Genomic DNA, 14,062 nt, shown 5'->3' with positions numbered 1-14,062 from the left:
CTCACCAACTCCGGCGAACTACCCCTCAGTGCCTCCAATCTCATAGTTCCCCAGCCCCGCACGGCCCGATTCTACCTCCTACCCAAAATCCACAAACACAATTGTCCCGGCAGACCCATTGTCTCTGCCTGCTCATGCCCCACCGAACTTATCTCTACCTACCTCGACTCCATCCTATCCCCCCTGGTTAAATCCCTCCCCACCTACGTCCAAGACACCTCACACGCTCTCCATCTCCTGGATAACTTCCGGTTCCCAGGCCCCCACTCCCTCATTTTCACCATGGATGTCCAGTCACTCTACACTTCCATCCCCCACAAGGATGGTCTCGAAGCCCTCCGTTTCTTCCTCGACCGTAGAACCAGCCAATCCCCATCGACCAACACTCTCCTCCGCCTAGCAGAGCTGGTTCTTACCCTCAACAACTTCTCCTTTGACTCCTCCCACTTCCTCCAAACCAGAGGCGTAGCTATGGGCACTCGCATGGGCCCTAGCTACGCCTGCCTCTTTGTCGGGTACGTCGAACAATCCCTGTTCCAGACGTACACTGGCCCCATCCCCGAACTCTACCTCCGCTACATCGACGACTGCATTGGTGCTACCTCTTGCACCCATGCAGAACTCACTGACTTTATACACTTCACCTCCAATTTCCATCCTGCCCTTAAATATACCTGGACTATCTCTGACATCTCCCTCCCGTTTCTGGACCTCACCATCTCCATCACAGGAGAAAAATTAGTGACGGACATTTATTACAAGCCCACCGACTCGCACAGCTATCTGGACTACACTTCTTCCCACCCGGTCCCCTGCAAAAAGTCTATCCCCTACTCCCAATTCCTCCGTCTACGCCGCATCTGTGCCCGGGATGAGGTGTTTCAGACTAGGGCTTCCGAGATGTCCTCGTTTTTCAGAAAACGGGGCTTCCCCTCCTCCATTATAGATGAGGCTCTCACTAGGGTCTCTTCTACATCCCGCAGCTCCGCTCTTGCTCCCCATCCCCCCACTCGCAACAAGGACAGGATCCCCCTCGTTCTCACCTTCCACCCCACCAGCCAGCGGATCCAACATATCATCCACCAACATTTCCGTCACCTACAACAGGACCCCACCACTGGCCATATCTTCCCATCCCCTCCCCTCTCTGCATTCCGCAGAGACCGTTCCCTCCGCAACTCCCTGGTCCACTCGTCCCTTCCTACCCAAACCACCCTAACCCCGGGCACTTTCCCTTGCAACCGCACGAGATGCAACACCTGTCCCTTTACCTCCCCCCTCAACTCCATCAAAGGACCCAAACATTCTTTCCAGGTGAGACAGAGGTTCACCTGCACCTCCTCCAACCTCATCTATTGCATCCGCTGCTCTAGATGTCAACTCATCTATATCGGCGAAACCAAGCGCAGGCTCGGCGATCGCTTCGCTGAACACCTGCGCTCGGTCCGCATTAACGCCACTGATCTCCCGGTGGCCCAGCACTTCAACTCCCCCTCCCATTCCCAGTCTGACCTCTCTGTCATGGGCCTCCTCCAGTGCCATAGTGAGGCCCGCCGGAAATTGGAGGAGCAGCACCTCATATTTCGCCTGGGCAGTTTGCGGCCCGGTGGTATGAACGTTGACTTCTCCAACTTCAGATAGCTCCTCTGTCCCTCCCTTCCCCTCCTCCTTCCCAGATCTCCCTCTATCTTCCTGTCTCCACCTATATCCTTCCTTTGTCCCACCCCCGACATCAGTCTGAAGAAGGGTCTCGACCCGAAACGTCACCCATTCCTTCTCTCCCGAGATGCTGCCTGACCTGCTGAGTTACTCCAGCATTTTGTGAATAAATCGATTTGTACCAGCATCTGCAGTTATTTTCTTATACATCACAAAGACAGCCTTCTTCCACCTCAAAAACATTGCCCGTCTCCGTCCATCCCTCTCCTCCACAGCTGCAGAAACCCTCATCCACGCCTTCATCACCTCCCGTCTGGACTACTGCAACAGCCTCCTCTATGGCACACCCTCAAAAATCATCAGTAAACTTCAATACATTCAAAACTCCGCTGCCCGTCTACTCACCCACACCCCGATCCGTGACCATATCACCCCCGTCCTTTACAAACTCCACTGGCTCCCCATCCCCCAGAGAATCCAGTACAAAATCCTCCTCATGACCTACAAAGCCCTCCATAACCTGGCCCCATCCTACCTGACCGACCTCCTCCACAGGCACACTCCCACCTGCACCCTCCGCTCTGCTGCTGCCAATCTCCTATCCCCCCACATCCAAACCAAACTCAGATCCTGGGGGGACAGGGCTTTCTCCATCGCTGCTCCCACCCTATGGAACTCACTACCCCAAACCGTCAGAGACTCCTCCACACTCACCACATTCAAAACATCACTGAAGTCTCACCTGTTCAGTACTGCCTTCAACCACTGAAGGTCACCTCACCTTCTGTCTCCTTTCTCTGTTCGTTTACTTATTTATCTATTTATTCACTTCCCTATGTTCTCTAAATCCCTGTAAAGCGTCTTTGAGTATATGAAAAGCGCTATATAAATGTAATGCATTATTATTATTATTATTAATAATCTGCCTTTCTATTCTTACTTCCAAAGTGAATAACCTCACACTTATCTACATTAAACTGCATCTGCCATGTATCCGCCCACTCACACAACCTGTCCAAGTCACCCTGCAGCCTTATTGCATCTTCCACACAATTCACACTACCCCCCAGCTTAGTATCATCTGCAAATTTGCTAATGGTACTTTTAATCCCTTCATCTAAGTCATTAATGTATATCGTAAATAGCTGGGGTCCCAGCACCGAACCTTGCGGTACTCCACTGGTCACTGCCTGCCATTCCGAAAGGGACCCATTTATCCCCACTCTTTGCTTTCTGTCTGTCAACCAATTTTCTATCCATGTCAGTACCCTACCCCCAATACCATGTGCTCTAATTTTGGCCACTAATCTCCTGTGTGGGACCTTGTCGAAGGCTTTCTGAAAGTCGAGGTACACCACATCCACCGACTCTCCCCTGTCAATTTTCCTAGTTACATCCTGAAAAAATTCCAGTAGATTTGTCAAGCATGATTTCCCCTTCGCCTTGATTCCGTTAGCCCTGAGGGCTATATCTAATTCTCTCTTGAAAACATCCAGTGAATTTGCCTCCACAGCCATCTGTGGCAGAGAATTCCACAGATTCACAACTCTCCGGGTGAAAAAGTTTTTCCTCATCTCAGCCCTAAATGGCCGACCCCTTATTGTTAAACTGTGACCCCTGATTCTCGACTCCCCCAACATCAGGAACAATTTTCCTGCATCTAGCCTGTCCAATCTCTTAAGAATTTTATACGTTTCTATAAGATTCCCTCTCATCCTTCTAAATTCCAGTGTATACAAACCCAGTCGACCCATTCTTTCATCATATGTCAGTCCCGCAATCCCGGGACTTCACCTGGTGAACCTACGCTACACTCCCTCAATAGCAAGAATGTCCTTCCTCAAATTAAGAGACCAAAATTGCACACAATACTCCAGGTGTGGTCTCACCAGGGCCCTGTACAACTGCAGTAGGACCTCCTTGCTCCTACGCTCAATTTTCTAATTGAATTAAGAAAAGGTAGGACGTGGTGAATGGGGATATTCCACAGATGACAAGAAGCTGGAAACAAATACTGTAATTAAATGTGTGAAATGGACAATCAACGGAGAAACATCACCAAAGGATATTTTAATTACATCCCGCAAAATCCAAGACGTGTAGATGAAAGGGTTAAAGAGAGCGGAGTATCAAATCTGTTCAGCAATCCTTTTTTTTACTCTTGCTCCAAGAGAGAGAGAGGGAGAGAGAGAGAGAGAGAGCGAGAGAGAGAGAGAGCGAGAGAGAGAGAGAGAGAGAGAGAGAGCACTCTGGGTTTCAGTAAGGAGAAATAAACCTAAATAAGGAAGCACAATAGGCAAAGGTATCGACAATAGCAATTAAATACCAACATCTTTAGGGTTGGGATTGAGTAGGACATAATTAAGACAGCGAAATAATCCATTCGGGATTTTAATGGGAGATCGGGTAAACAAACAGAAAAAAAATCCATGAAATCAGTGAAACAGACTGGCAGTGTAAATGCATAGAACTTTGAGCATCGAAAAGTAAAGAAGGGGATCAGCCCCTTCATGAGTCAAGAGTGTTTTATTGTCATGTTTACTGAAACGGAACAATACAATTCTTACTTGCAGCAGCACAACAGGTCTGTAAGCGCAATGTCTGTGCTGAACATGATGCCAGGATAGATTAATCTCCATCTGCCTCCACTGAATCCATCTCCCTCCACTCCCTGCATAACCATGTGTCTATCACCACTGTATCTGCCCCACCACCACCCCCGGCAGCACGCTCCAGGCACCACTACTTAGCGTTTTAAACATTTCCCTTCTTACCATAAAGCCACGCACTCTCGTCTTTGACATTTCCACCCTGGTTCCAACTGTCAACCCGATCTATGCCTCTCATAATTTTAGCTATTTCTTTCGGGTCTCCCCTCAACCTCTTGCGCTACAGAGAAAACAATCCACATTTGTCCAACCTCTCTCTCCCTGTAGCTAACGCCACCTAATCCAGGCAGCATCCTCTTCGACACTGGAATTCAGAAGGATGAGAGGGGATCTTACAGAAACATATAAAATTCTTAAAGGGCCTGTCCCACTTTAGGCGATTTTTTTGGCGACTGCCGGCGACCGTCAAAGTCGTAGCAGATCGCCGAAATTTTCTTTTACCCGACGACAATGACCACGACAATGCCGAGTCAGGTCGAGATTACACCGTCTTCGGAAACATCGCGAAATTCCCACGCTGTCAATGCTTCTCCAGCGTCCTAATTTTCGCTGAAATCACTGGCAAGTCGGTAAGTACTTGAGAGTTTTGAACTATAACATATTGTATGGGTTACTTAAAAACCAAGCTTCACTGTAACAAGGCAAAAACTGGATTTACTTCCAGTTTACTAATAGCTGTATTAAAAAAAAAAATTTAAACGTGGTTAAGTGGATTTTTGTGAAAAGTGTGTGGGCATTCTTTGAAAATGTAAGGGAGGTGCATATCTGGTTTCTGGGTTGCATATCTGGGTTGGGAGCCCACTTTAAATGTAATGGCTGATGGTCATAAACATCACGAAAATTCCCACGCTTACCTGACCGTCAAACTGTCGCCTCCAATCTACCTGTCAAATGCCCTGACGGTAAATAAATTGGTTAAACACAAGTATTTTATGGTATTTTGAAATGACTTTACTTATTTTAATATTACGTGCTTCTAAATGCATCTAAGAGAACCTATCAAACCTGGGGACAGCATGCGACAGCGCCCGCAATAAGCAACGATACCTGGCGACAAGCCAGCTGTCGCCGAGAAATTTCACTCCGGATGATTTCTCAGCGACGCGTTGAGATCCTCTACGATTTTTGGAAGACTCCTCACGATCATGCCCGCGACACCTGGCGAACTGTCGGCGACAGCCTAGTCGCCTGCAGTCGCCTTAAAATCGCCTAAAGTGGGACAGGCCCTTAAGGGATTGGACAGGCTAGATGAAGGAAAAATGTTACCGATGTTGGGGGAGTCCAGAACCAGGGATCACAGTTTAAGAATAAGGGGTAGGCCATTAAGATGAGGAAAAACTTTTTCACTCAGAGAGCTGTGAATCTGTGGAAACCTGTAATGGGGTGACCAGAACTGCATGCAATACTCCAAATGCAGCCGAACCAAAGGCAGAGGTTCACTCTCTATCTCCCTCTCTCTCTTGCTGTTCCCACAGCTTGCACATGCAAAGTAAATGGCAGACAGCCCAAACCACAACATATTAATCTCTGAACGGCCTTCATCTCAATCGCTCACCTTATCTTCTGCATTGATTTTGCAGGAGTGAGAAGAAAGATTAATTAATGTTCCACTGAGGGGCCCCAGAATTAAATCTGGGCAATGTATGACCGGAAAATGCACCCTCGACAGTACATCGCATGAGTATTTCCCAAAGAATTGTCAATCTGGTGTGGTGCTTGTCTATCATATTGTGCATGGAGAAGCAAAGCCTAAGGCTTCTAATGTAGCAGCCTTGTCTGTCAATGTGCATCAATATCCCATTAAAGTCATGGCTCCATATATCAAGGAAGTAATCTGTTAATCCATGCCCTGTGTTAATTAAATATTTGGATTTCTATCAATGTGCCCTGTATTTCATACACTGCAGTGGAACAGGCCCCTCCATCCAATTAATCCATCTGATCAAACCTCCAGCCATGATGGAGACTGGAGATGCAGTCTCCATCAAAATGCATTACTGTACCATCTTGAGGTTTGTATTTATTATTGTCACTTGTACCGATGTACAGTGAAAGGCTTTGTTTTGCATGCTATCCAAACAAATCAGATCTACGATGCATAAATACAACTCAAGTACAATAGATAGAGCAAGGGTTTATTCACAAAATGCTGGAGTAACTCAGCAGGACAGGCAGCATCTCGGGAGAGAAGGAATGGGTGACGTTTCGGGTCGAGACCCTTCTTCAGACTGATAGAGCAAGGGGGCAGGTACAGAGTGCAGAACATCATTTTTAGGATAATAGTACATCAATACCACAGACAAAGTCCAATGTCCACAATGGGGTAGATGTGAATCGGACAAGATGGAAGGACTGCTCGAAACCTGATAACAGAGAGGAATAAGCTGCTCCTGGTTCTGGCGGTAGACACAAAATGCTGGAGTAACTTAGTGGCTCAGACAGCATCTCTGGGGAGAAGGAGTGGGTGACGTTTCGGGCCTAGACCCTTCTTCAGACCATTCCTTCACCGCAGAGATGCTGCCTGTCCCGCTGAGTTACACCAGCATTTTGTGTCTGTCTTCGGTTTAAACCAGCATCTGCAGTTCCCCCCTACACCTGAATCTGGTGGTGTGCACTTCAAGATTCTGTGCGTTCTGCTGGACAGGTGCAGAGAGACAAAGGAATGACCAGGGAGAGACAGATCCTTCATTCTGTCGCCAGCTTTTCCGAGGCAACGTGAAGTGTTGATGGAGTCACCGGTTGGCAGGGACGCCCGGTTTGTGCGATGGACTGGGCTTCATCTACAACTCTCTGCGGTTTCTAGCGGCCTTGGGCAGAGCTGTCCCCAGACCAAGCTGCTATGCAACCTGACAGTATGCTTTCTGTGATGCATCTGTATAATACAATACAATACAATACAATATATCTTTATTGTCATTGTACAGGGGTACAATGAGATTGGGAATGCGCCTCCCATACGATGCAATAATTTAATTAACTTAAACAACAACAACCCAACAAAACAAATTGTAACAGTTTTAAGACAGAATAAAGTGCAAGTAGATCTGTGCCGGTTCACTGTGCGATGTGACCATCCGGCTCAGCAGGACCGGTTCATAGCAGCTATGGCCCTGGGGATGAAGCTGTTCCTGAGTCTGGAGGTGCGGGCATAGAAGGTCTTGTATCGTCTGCCCGATGGAAGGAGTTCGAACAGACTGTTGCAGGGGTGTGAAGAGTCTATGTGGATGCTGGTGGCTTTTCGGAGGCATCGTGTGTTGTAGATGCCCTCCAAGGCTGGTAGCTGTGTTCCGATGGTCCTCTGAGCTCTATGGACTACCCGCTGAAGAGCTTTCCTTTCTGCCTCCGTGCAGCTGAGGTACCACACACGGATGCTACACAGTGTGTAAGAGTTATTGAAGGCATACTGAATGTTCTGTCTCCTCACGAAGGACTAGTGTTGGTGTGCCTTCTGGCTGTGATATCAAAGATGGATCCACAATAAATCGCTGGTAGTATGAACACCAAGGAACACAAATCTCTCAACTCCCCCCTACCCCAGTCATCTGCCTGAGTCATCTCAGTTACTCCTTCAGTTTCAGTACCAATTTCTAACACACTGAGCACAAATTATGTAAGACTTAAAACTAGGCTTGGCATCAATTATTTACAATAATATGTACAAAGCTAAATGATTCAAAACAAAACCTGCCACCATTGTACAAGTAAAGCAAATATTCTTAAATTACTATTTCCCCATCCTTGTTAATTGAACACATTATTATTTTTTATCTATACCAAAAATAATTTCAATCAATTATTTTCAAAAATGATATGTACAATACAAACAAACTCACCACCACGATACAAAGTAAAACAAATATTCTTAAGTTACTATTTCGCCATCCTTGTTAATTGAACACATTATTGGTGTCTCAGCCTATCTCTTGCCCTGCTGACTGAAGGGCTGTGATCTGCTGGATATAACCGACAGCGCAGACTGCCTGATAGAGGCAACATTCATTGAGCGGGCACAGTGACCTGCAAGCAACAGAAAGGTTGTGCATCAGCCTCCCTCTCAATGCTTTTGGGAGGACTGGCAAAGGTTTGTTAGTCGTGGACTGCACGAAATGCTCCCACAGTACCTGTGCCCGTGTCAATGCTGGTTTGTCTGCTGTGCTGAATGTGGCCTGGAGCACCATATGTTCCCTTGCGCTGGGTAATTGCGATGTCAACCTTTATCCTCGCTCTGAAGGGTAAATCCTTCTTCTAATCTATTCACTGGCTCTCGATGCCTCTAGGTAGGGAATGCTTTCCACTGTCTGTGCCCTTGTGCTGACTGACTCTCTCAGTGCTGTGTACGCTTTTTTTTAAAATCGAGTGCTTTGCTATTGTTGGAGACTTCGAGAAAGTCAAGGACGGAAAGGAAGGGAAATGCATCTCCACGTTTAGAAAAAAACCTTTCGGCACGGTGGCCCGAGGGTAGAGTTGCTGCCTCACAGCGCCCGAGGCCCGGGCTCGATCCTGACCACGGGTGCTGTCTGTACGGAGTTTGTCCCTTCTCCCTGAGACCGCGTTGTTTTCTCCGGGTGCTCCGGTTTCCTCCTCTATTCCAATGATGTACAGGCCCGTAGGTTAATTGGCTTCGGTAAAAAAATAATTGTAAATTGTCCCCTGTGGGAAGGGTAGTGTCAGTGTATGGGGATCGTTTCGGCACGGACTCGATGGGCCGAAGGGCCTATTTCCACATGGTGTCTCGAAACAAAACAAAACAACTAAACTAAACTAAGAAGCTCCTGGACCGGTCGGCGATTGCGGATTCTACTCCCACTGTTAAGGCAAGAGGGTTTTTTATTCTCACAGAGGGTGGTTGGAGTCTGGAGTGCTCTGCCTCAAGAGGTGATGGAGGCAGAAACGCTGAGAACATTTTAGGATGCGTCTCGACAAATACACATTGAACACTACCGATCTAACCCGGGTAAATGGCATTCGTGCATGTTGATACAACGGGCAGCATGAATACTGTGGGCTGAAGGGCCTGTTTCAACACTGTGTGATTCGATTACCCCAACACTTGACCTGCAGTGAAAAGGACAGGAAAGAGTTGATGACAATCTGCAACATTAAGTAGTATAAGAAAATAACTGCAGATGCTGGTACAAATCAAAGGTATTTATTCACAAAATGCTGGAGTAACTCAGCAGGAGTAACTCAAGCACTTCAACTCCCTCTCCCACTCCCAGTATGACCTTTCTGTCATGGGCCTCCTCCAGTGCCATAGTGAGGCCCACTGGAAATTGGAGGAACAGCACCTCATATTTTGCCTGGGCAGTTTGCAGCCCAGTGGTATGAACATCGACTTCTCCAACTTTAGATAGTTCCTCTGTCCCTCTCTTCCCCTCCCCCTTCCCAGATCTCCCTCTATCTTCCTGTCTCCACCTATATCCTTCCTTTGTCCCGCCCCCCTGACATCAGTCTGAAGAAGGGCCTCGACCCGAAACGTCACCCATTCCTTCTCTCCCGAGATGCTGCCTGACCCGCTGAGTTACTCTAGCATTTTGTGAATAAATACCTTTGATCTGCAACATTAAGACAGACACAAAGTGCTGGAGTAAGTCAGCGGGTCAGGCACACACGGCTGCCTTTCCCCCCAAATGTAACAAGGATAGATTGCCCAGGTTCTTATCTTTCATCCCAACACTCTCCGCGTCCAACACCATCATTCTCTAACATTTCTGCCACCCTCTCTGTGATCCCACCGCGAGTCACATCTTCCCACCCCACCACATTTCTGCATTCCACAGAGGCCGCTACCTCTGCAACTCCTTGGTTGACTCATCCCTTCCCACCCAAATTACGCCCTCCCCGGGTCGTTTAGAAATACAGCGCGGAAACAGGCCCTTTGGCCCACTGGGTCCACGCTGACCAGCGATCCCCGCTATCGCTGATCAACACTGTCCTACACCCACTAGGGACAATTTTTACATTTGCACAGCCAATTAACCTACTAACCTGTACGTCTTTGGAGTGTGGGAGGAAACGGAAGATCTCGGAGAAAACCCACGCATGTCACGGGGAGAACGTACAAACTCCGTGCAGACAGTTCTTTCCTCTGCAACCGCAGAAGATGAAACGTTTGTCCCTCTACCTCCCCCCCCCCCCCCCTCACATCCATCCAGGGGCCCCAGCATCCCCTCCAGGTCACACAGTGGCTCATGTGGACCTCATGTGCATCTACTGCATTCCTGACGTGGCCTCCTGTGCATCCGTGAGACCAAGCGTAGGCTCGACAACCATTACACCAATCACTTGCGCTCGGTCCCCCCAAGACCTGCTGGATCTCCCAGCTGCTAACCTTTTTTTAACTCCCCGACCCATTCCCATCCCTTTCTGTCTCCGGCCTCCTCCATTGTCTAAGTGAGGCAACACGCAAGCTGGAGAAACAGCACCTCATCTTCCACTTGGGTAACTTACAACCTAACGGTACAACATTGAATCCTCCAATTTTAGGTAACTGAGGTCCATACAACCCCTCCTTCCCCCCCCCCCCAACTGTCTACCCCCCTCTGCCCTTTCCTCCTTCTGCATTTACCCCATAGTGTGTAGGATAGTGCTAGTGTAAAGGGGGTTCGCTGGTCGGCTCGGTCTCGAAGGGCCGAAGGGCCTGTTTCCGCCCTGTATCTCTAAAGTCTAAAATAAATGGCCTCAGCCCTTGCTGACTCTGCTGTGGAGTTTGGGCTGCTTTCTACCAGCTTGTTTTCTGTAGAAGTTACACAATTTAATCCTGGATCTACAGCCCCAGAGTTGTCGCTTTAACTAAATATTTGTTTCTTTAACAAGTTCACGGCATCAGTTTCTCTGAACGTGACCACTTAATGAGGCGTGTTTGATACAAATCTATAAGCTTTCTGCTTCACAGCACGTGGAACACATGAAGCGGCCATTATGACTCGACTCACTTAATCGTGCCAGTCTAGTTTACTTGACATCACAGCACAAAATACAATATACAGTATGGCCCTTGCACTCAACTATGGATCATCTTAACTAATGGAAGTGGAATGTTTTAATTGCGCACTAGAATTTTTCGCCTCTTCACCTCAATATTTTAGTTTAGTTTAATTTTAGAGATACATTGCGGATTCAGGCCCTTTGGCCCACCGAGTCCACACACTAATACTACCCTACACACACGAGGGACAATTTTTACATTTTATACAGTTATACATTTATACCTAGCCAATTAGCCTGTATGTCTTTGGAGTGCGGGAGGAACCCGAAGATCTCGGAGAAAACCCACACAGGTCACAGGGAGAAAGTACAAACTCTGTACTGACAGCACCCGTAGTCAGGATCGAACCCGGGTCTCTGGCGCTGTAAGGCAGTAGCTCTACCGCTGTGCCACCGTGCCGCCATAGATGGTTTCAATTCGGTAGACCTGTGGGCAACTGATTTCATCAGAATTCTCCTCCTGTTTACCAGAAGCTAAATCACATCAGGGGCCCATGGACAACAAACCTAGTTTGTTGAAATTTCAGTGAAAGCCTTTTTTACCTTGCTACATTTTCAAACTTATCTCATTGAAAGTAAAGTCCACTTCAAATCCTTTCCGTGTACATGTGGTCATAAGATCCTGAAATCCTGATATCATTCTATCACTAAAGATACTCACCATTAAACAAAGAAATACATTGGAAGTCAGGCCCAGCTCATCCAAAATAAATCCCTAGTTAGAGGCGCTGAAATGCATGACAGCAAATAACATAGCAAAAGTAAATAGATAGCTAAAAGCCAAAAGAAACAGCAAAATAGCTAAAGCAAACACCCAGAACTCTAGAGAGAGGTGCAGGACAAAAACTGCAGATGCTGGTTTAGATCGATGGTAGACACAAAATGCTGGAGTAACTCGACCCAAAACGTCACCCATTCCTTCTCTCCCGAGATGCTGCCCGACCCGCTGAGTTACTCCAGCATTTTGTGCCTACCTGCTGTAGATAGAGGATCGAATGGTTGGGAGAGTGACTCAAAGCACCATTAATGGGGGCCAAAAAGAAACACATTTCAACCTGAGGCTTCCACAGATTCACTACCCTCTGGCTAAAGAAATCCCTCCTCATCTCCTTTCCAATGGTACTTGTTTTTATTCTGAGGCTCTGCCCTCTGGTCCTAGACTCTCCCACTAGTGGAAACATCCTCTCCGTATCCATTCTTTCTCGGTCTTCAATTATTTGGTAAGTTTCAATGAGATCCTCTCCCCTCATCTTTCTAAACCCCAACGAGTACAGGCCCAGAGCCATCAAACATTCTGCATAGGTTAGGTTTTCTTTATCTGCTTGTTCCCATCACTGTCATTTCTTGTGGGGCATCAATAAATGGATTTGCTCTCACCTTTGCACCAGTCTCTCCTGGAGTGCTAATCTCTTGCTGAACAGCTGATCAGCAGGTGTAGGAAGGAACTGCAGATGCTGGTTTACACCAAAGATAGACACAAAAAGCTGGAATAACTCAGCAGGTCAGGCAGCATCTCTGGAGAAAACGAAAAGGTGATATTTCGGGTCGAGGCCCTTCTTCAGATTGAGAGTCCGTTTCTTAGCCTGAAGAACCATCTTGACCCGAAACGTCACCTATTCCTTTTCTCCAGAGATGCTGCCTGACCCGCTGAATTACTCCAGCTTTTTGTGTTTATCTGCAGATCAGTAGGAAAGAAAACTACAGATGCTGGTTCAAATCGAAGGTAGACATAAAATGCTAGAGTAACTCAGCGGCTCAGGCAGCATATCTGGAGAGAAGGAATGGGTAACGCTTCAGGTCATATCATATCATATCATCATATCATATATATACAGCCGGAAACAGGCCTTTTCGGCCCTCCAAGTCCGTGCCGCCCAGCGATCCCCGTACATTAACACTATCCTTCACCCACTAGGGACAATTTTTACATTTACCCAGCCAATTAACTTTGGAGTGTGGGAGGAAACCGAAGATCTCGGAGAAAACCCACGCAGGTCACGGGGAGAACGTACAAACTCCTTACAGTGCAGCACCCTTATTTAAGGGTCGAGACCCTTATTTAAAGACTTCATTAATGAAGAAAGGTCTCAACCCGAAATGTCACCCATTCCTTCTCTCCAGAGATGCTGCCTGAACCGTCGAGTTTCTCTAGCATTTTGTGTCTATCTGCAGATCAGCATGCATTGGTTCTGGATTTCTTTTAATCTGACTCTGTCCGAAATCAGATAGGGAATGATGGCATGAAATTAGCACAGACTCTATGTTAGCCTTTTGATATGTCCCTTCTTCAAAAGGCAAAGCCATCCCAAAATCACTGTGACGTGGATAGGCTTTGGATATCAGGAAGTGAGCCATTGCCAGCAGGATACCAAGCCTCGAACGGTCACTTACACCTGCACAATTTCTGCATGTTTTCCAGCAATATTTCTGATCAATATTATGTAGCACTTTTGAGTCAAACGAAACAAGGATATAAATTGCACTTTGATCCTGTGCTTGAGAGTTTTTTGCCGCACTGTCGAGTTTCTTCAATAAAGTTTAATCATACCCACTTCGTGGCAATAAAGGGTGAAATTCACTGTTTATGCTGAGACCTTGTATTTTCTAAAAGTGCCATTCTTTATTTTCCAAATGTTTCAACTTATTCTGCTGCACTTAGCATTAAAAATAGTACCGAGCTCCCAGGATTGATATTTTTAGCAGGGAAGGCTAATTTAGTGAATCACGTGCTGCTTGAAAGTGCGTTG

The sequence above is a fragment of the Rhinoraja longicauda genome, chromosome 30, assembly GCF_053455715.1.
Source record: "Rhinoraja longicauda isolate Sanriku21f chromosome 30, sRhiLon1.1, whole genome shotgun sequence".
Classification (NCBI taxonomy): domain Eukaryota; kingdom Metazoa; phylum Chordata; class Chondrichthyes; order Rajiformes; family Arhynchobatidae; genus Rhinoraja; species Rhinoraja longicauda.
Note: the sequence above shows the minus strand (reverse complement) of the source record.